The sequence below is a fragment of the Antrostomus carolinensis genome, unplaced genomic scaffold, assembly GCF_000700745.2.
Source record: "Antrostomus carolinensis isolate BGI_N321 unplaced genomic scaffold, ASM70074v2 scaffold37286, whole genome shotgun sequence".
In the NCBI taxonomy this organism is placed as follows: Eukaryota; Metazoa; Chordata; class Aves; order Caprimulgiformes; family Caprimulgidae; genus Antrostomus; species Antrostomus carolinensis.
This window is the reverse complement of record NW_010324615.1, coordinates 19,468-25,982: the sequence shown is the minus strand read 5'-3', so window position 1 is coordinate 25,982 and position 6,515 is coordinate 19,468. Positions and strand designations below refer to the sequence as shown.

At 42.3% G+C, this 6,515-nt stretch overlaps 1 protein-coding gene across 2 annotated transcripts in view; it reads right to left on the bottom strand.

The window, feature by feature from the left end:
* Positions 1–4,985: 4,985 nt before the first annotated feature.
* Positions 4,986–6,515, bottom strand: part of ZNF384 (zinc finger protein 384) — a 20,049-nt gene continuing 18,519 nt past the window's right edge. For both annotated transcript variants that reach the window (XM_010170992.1, XM_029085703.1), the window contains one exon: positions 4,986–6,515. This exon is cut by the window's right edge and continues 362 nt beyond it. The gene's annotated coding sequence lies outside the window, so the exon portion shown is untranslated.

Sequence of the window (6,515 nt, the reverse complement as noted above, 5' to 3'; positions counted from 1 at the left end):
ACAATTGATCTGCAGCACCTGCCCCCAAGGTGGTTTATCAGCTTTACAAATGAAGGAGGATGCCAAAGGCCCCAGATTATAGATGTATCCGCGTTCCAAAAACATATCCTAATTCAGTAGCAAAACTAGGCATAGACTCTAGTTCTTTGGTGTCACGATTTCTTTTCTTGCAGGTTTTTTTTTTTTTTCCATTCATTACACAGACACTACATGAAATCGAAATGTTTGTTGGACCAAGTTACTACATCTCTCTAGTACTTTGGTGTTCTACTATACAGAAACAAAAAACCATGCACACAAATTTAATCTGTTGTACCTGAAATGACGATTGAACAGGTACCTATCTTGTAGTTAAGGAAATGTACAGAGCAGTTTCATTCTGTGTTCTGAAACTGCACTAGTAAACCTGGGCAGCTTTCGGGTACATTACCTGCAAAATATTAGAAGAAAATCCTAAACATGATATATATCCTTTAGTTGATATAAAGATGATAAAATAATCAATAAAAATATAGAAGACAAGCAGAATCTCATAATTATATTCTATATTAGGAAGAAAGTTGGATGATGTAGACAAATCTGTGGAGTAATGAAATATTACCTATTGCCAATGAGATTTAGGAAGATGTTTAGTTCTACCCATTAAATAAAACATGCTAGAAGTTGCCTAGCTAGAACTCACAATCAATAATTTTAAAAGAATTATCTGGCAAGAAGATGGAAGCAATGGGCTTTCTTTTCCAAACAACTCTGGAGCTCTGTATGTGTTCCAGAAGACCAGAAAATACTTCTACTTAAAAAATATTTGAAAAGTAAATGGGACCATCCAGGTTGCTGTAAGCCAGTTAACACTGATTTGGCAAAATCACAGTGTAATTGATACGGGCTGCACTCAGCTAAGATAAGAAACATAATGCTATTGGGTTTAATTTAAATAAAAAGATCTCACTAAAAGAACTACATATCCTTTTATGGCAATGTAAGTTTGGTGGCTCAAGATAACCATCTAGGCCTAGTGTAGCAAGAGTTATAACTGAACACTACGCAGCCCGGTCATTCATGAAGGAAACAGAAAGGCAAGAGATAGGTACTACACGCTGGAGCCGAGCCTTAGTGTGAGACACCTAAACCAGCTCCATTTAATTTAGCTCTTTGGAAAGATGAATACAGCGACTTGATCGTGCTCTGTAATTCATTACAAAAGAAAAAAGAGATTTCTTATAGCAGAAGATTTTAATGTACTGAGCAAAGGCGTACAAGTCCCTATGGATTAAAAAAAAAAAGTAGTAAAATGGAATGGCAGTTTTAATAGCAGTGATAAGCAACAAAAAACTCTAATAAGGGACATGGTTGATTAACCATAAGGCTTTGAATTATGAGAGTCTTACATCTTTCTTGAAGATTTAACTGAATTACAGACCAGCAATACTATCATTAGTCACAGCTGAGATTCAGTTACTGTTTGTGGGTGACTTTTCTAAATGATTTCCAGCCTACATGATGTTTCCTTTTAAAGCAACGGTAATTTGCAAAATCCAGCTAAGAACACACAACCAATTCAGGAAAGGACAAGAAGAACGAGTGCTACCGCCTTCTAGCAAAGAAACAAGATGCAACCTAATTCAGAACTCCAGAGTCATTGTCGAATTTTCCTGGGTACAGAAACAAATGACTGGCATCACAAAGAAAATGCAGGGTCAAAGAATTCAGGCAGCTGAAGAGGAAGGACCATGGGATCTTGTTAAAAGAATCTTCCACTCTTGTGAGTGGGAGTTAAATAACTGAACCGTTGTTTGCTTGAGTGCACAAAGCTTAAAAGTTGCAGACTGTGGAACCCAAGGCTTCATCTCAACAGGGAAGAATTTTGTATAGATTTGCATTTTGCATCCCACAGGTAGCAACTACACTTTTTAAACCACCTGAAGCACCTTGAGTATGTTGAACAGCCTCGGGAATCCAAAGAGGAAGACTTAATCCAAACTCAAGTAAATGATAATGAGAATAAAGTATCTTCAACTATTTCTACAGCAGCAACAGGACTCTGGGTAAACAGAGAAATAAGAATTTCTCATTAATGAGAGAGAAAAAAAAGAGACCTGGAATAAAGTGGCTTTTCTGAAACTTGATGGGAAAGTCAGTAAAAAAATCAACGGTTTCTTCCTGGACGACAGTAAAAGCTATAGGAGCGGCAGCAAACTGCACAAACACAAGCAATAATACCTTTGAAATAACCGGTAACACAGGAATTGTACAGCCTTAAATACATACGGATCCCCATGCTAGGTAACAGATTCCAGGAAGGGGAAGGATAGCAGACATCAGAAAACACCACATCAAGCCAGGGACCAGGAAAGGCCATTTCAAGCACCTTGAACATACAACATGAAAAACCCCTGTAAGGAATTTTAACTTGTGAGATATTCCCCAGGGAATTCAACCAGTCAGCAAAATATCTTTCCAACTTTTAAAACTGTAGCTTTCTTAATGCAAGACACTGCACCCAAAATAAGTCAGTTTTTCAGACTTCAAGGGGATGGATACAAGACAAGATAATAACTTAAGTGAAACTGGCAATTTTGTCCTGTTCATATGGAATATGTAACATGCAGAGGAGAGCCACAAGCAGTGGCTGATTTCCAAGGTGAGCAAAACTATAAACTGAGTTTTCTGTGAGAAAAATGAAATACGGTGGAAAAATGTGAATGAAACCCTGCTGTAAGAAAAATTTATTATGGGGCCAAAAAAGCCCAAATTCCATAATCAAGAAAGATGAAAACTTCTGGTAAAAGCTCATCCTGTGAAGGGTCAGTGGGAAAGTCTGTGAGCAAGAAGAAACTAAAAATATAAAATAAAATAACCCCTGAAACATAACACATGGCAAAGGGGAAGGCCAGACACTAACTGACATAAATTAGTCAATATAAAATAGAGAAAACTGATAAGGAACGCTTTGTGGCTAGCAAAACTACTGGCAATAGGAAAGGGATTTTGGATCTTTCATTCCTTTCTTTAAATAAAAAATAAACAAAGAAATCTTACTAATAGTATTGATCCACACTAGATAAAAATGGTGAGAATGCTAGTGACACAGAATAGCGGAAATCAGTCAAAAAACACTTCCAATTCCGTATTCAGAGGGAATCAGGATGTGGCAGTCGTATGAAAATAGTAACTTCTATCCAGTACCTTAATATCAAAGTAGGAGATTAGACAACATCTAGTAGGGATGTATATTTTTAAGTCAGCAAAGGAACAGGAGTCCTAAAAGAGTTCACTAACAAGCTCTCTAGCCCACCGATTCAGATTTTACTTAAACTTGGGATATTAGAGAAATACCTGAAGACATTCATGACAGTATTCCCAAAAGGCAAATGAAATGACTCAATGTCAAAATGATGGCAAAGCTGTTGAGATGAAGAATTAATGAATGAAAAATAAAACCTATAATCCAAAGGTTTTTTTATGAAATATAGATTTTGTAGAAAAAAAGAAAACACCCAAACCTTAATTTCATTCTTGGATGACATCATTATACATTTGGTTTAACAAAGGGGACTGCATAGGTGCAACATACTTCAATTTTTGTAAGGCATTGACCTAGCACCATAAGTCAAAAAGATTTACTGTACATAATCACATACTAAGAGGATTAAGAAATATCTAGCCTGCAAGTCTCAAAAAGCAGCTAATAAAAGTTGCACTGAACAATGCTTTTCAAGTTAGTGTAGGTCAGATGCAAGATAGCATTTTCAACCTGGATCCGAACGTAAAAAATAACAACTGATACAGTTTGTGGGCGACAGAAGTGGGAAAGCGGCGAGTCACCTGGACCATCAGTAGGCCAGGTCCATTCACACAGGCTGGACTTTGAAACAGCCTCACACTGAGCATATAGGAAATAAGAACTAAGACCACACCTGTAGAAAGGGGGAGAAACTATCACGGAAAGCCGAGACTTCAGATGATCTAGGGGGTCACACCAGACAAGCAGCCAACGTGAGCTCCCGTATAATGCTGCGAGAAGAGGGCAAACACAATCCACTGCAGACTTAAGGCAAAGGGCAGGGGGACCTTGTCCATGGCACTGGGGCTTGAACACTCAGTTCCAGAATGAATGCTTTTACAAGATACTGAAAAATTTGACAAGATGTAGAAAGAAAAGACAAGAATAATTCATGGGCTGGAGGAAATCCCTTAGCGTTTAAGATTTAACGAGTTCCATCTATTTAGCTTGTCAAAAAGTAGATGAAGAAGCGATATTAGAGTGTTTAAATACCAGTCCAGGGGGAAAGGCCCCGCTGTGTTCTAAGGCTCTCTGAATCAGCGGGATGGACATAACCAGAACTAGTAACTGGAGGCCAAAGACAAACAGATCCAAAGGAGAAATCAGGCTTAAATATATCAACAGTGAGAACACAAAGCCCTTGCAGCAGGCTACCAATGGAAGGGATTCTCTGTGTCCCAGTACCTTAAAAATCAAGCTAACGCATTTTGTCAACACATACTTCAAAGTACACATTAGTTCTTTGGGGTTCAATACAGGATCAATGGGTTGAAGTATCACCTGTGAAATGCAGGAGTCAAATCCCACAGCTTCTTCTAGCCTAGCCTATGGATCTATAGAACACCCCAACTGTTTGCAGCCAACCCTGGTGACTAAACATGGAAGAAAAGGTTTCTGGCACAGGCTCTGCAGGTGCAGAGCTCCTTGCTTTCCTCCCAGAGGTCGGGATGTGCTACGCTCGCATCCGCCCGCACAGCTGCTCGGGACTCACAGCAGCAAGATGCTCGTGCAGTGGTCTGGTGCAGGGGGAAGGAACACACGGGGGGTGGGGCGCTCGCAGCAGCACCTTCAAGGAGCCTTTTACACCAATTTATTTCTATACAAGGTGGTTAAAAAAAAAATAAAATAAGCCCCTATTGGTTGTTCATACAGAAGTCTGGGATTCATTCTATAGGCTTTGGGTGGGTGACTGATTTTAAATCCCAACACATGCTTTTGCCCTTGCCTTCTCATTCTGAGTCAGCCTCCATGATCCAAAGAAACTAACAAGTGACACACAAGACTAGTAGTCATGTGGACCAATTTTTTTAGGGGGGGGGAGGGGGAAGGAGAATTGAAGACGAAGAGAAAGGGAAAAACAAACAAAGATTGAAAATAAAAATTCGCCAGGATAATGCGTTTTATAAACACAGAGATAGAAACAGTTACAGCAAGGACAGAGCGGGCCAGGGGTGGGGAATAGATATTTATATATATATATATATATAAATTCAAGGGGCCTTCAGTTTATTCTTGTTGGCTCCCCCTTCTCATTAGATTGGTCTCTCTGTGGGGATCTACATCCCCTTCTCTCCACTGTCCACCTTTTGGGGATTCTCTCCCATGACCAGGGTCCAGAAGAGGCCACCACTGCCATGTGAGTCCAGCCCGTCTTGGCAAGAGGGAGCCCGGGAGAGCGCTCTGACGGGAGGCGAGCAGGAGAAGCTAGCCTTTCCCTGCCTCCTGCTGGCTCCTTGAAAAGACTGGTCTATTCCTCCTCCTCCTTCCCTTTGGGAAACTGGGGGAAGGACAGGCGTGCGAGAGTCAGAACTGCTGTCGTTCCGCCTTTCAGGAAAGGGAGTAGAGAGAAGGGTGATGATGATTATTTTGGCAGTCTCTTACCCTCCCTCCAGTTGCTTTTTGGTTTGTTGTTGATGCCTGCAGGCTTTTCTGAGGAGGTGAGGGGGGAAGCAGGAGGGAGAGGAGGAGGAGTACAAGCTGCTAGGACATCATCCACAACGGGCAGGAAGAGCAACAAGCAGGAACCCACATTCCTACGGGGCCTTGGCCATCGTGCTGCTCAGAGAGCTGGGAGAGAGAGGGGGGCAGCAGCCAGTTCAGACAGACTCCTCTCTATTGCTCTCCACCAGGGGAGGAGAAACAGTGCGATACTCCACAGCCCTCGGGCAGCGTAGGCACCTGTCCAGCCCAGAGAACATGCCTCACCTCTCCCTCCCCGGCACTGGTCTCACCTTCCACTGGGGAGAAGGAGGTTTCTCCCATCCAGTCCTTGGGGCAGGACGAGCAACCCCTCCTCCCTTTCACAAGCAGGAGGGACCAGAATGGATATTTCTCTCTTAGACACTCAAGAAAATCCTCAAGGAACCCCATCCAGCTGTGAACCCTGCCGCATTCTTCTGTAGCCTGCTGAAAACATGTGTCCGAGCCCCTGTACATACATACAAGGACCATCTCTCCATCCCATCCACCATGCACGTCTCAACACGCACCCCCCTTCATACGCATCCTACAGTGAGAGAGAAGGCAAAACAGGGGCCTTTCTTTGGGACTGAAAGGAGGGGCTCTTGCATGAGGAAGTGATCCCAGCACAGGAAAGGGGCTCTTGCACAAGGAAGCATCCTCCTACCAGGCAGGCTGTTGCACAGAAGAAGCACCCCCTTGAGACAGGCTGTTGTTCAAGGGGCTGCCATGAACAGGGTTACACGGCCAGAAGAGGCTGGTGGCGGGGGGG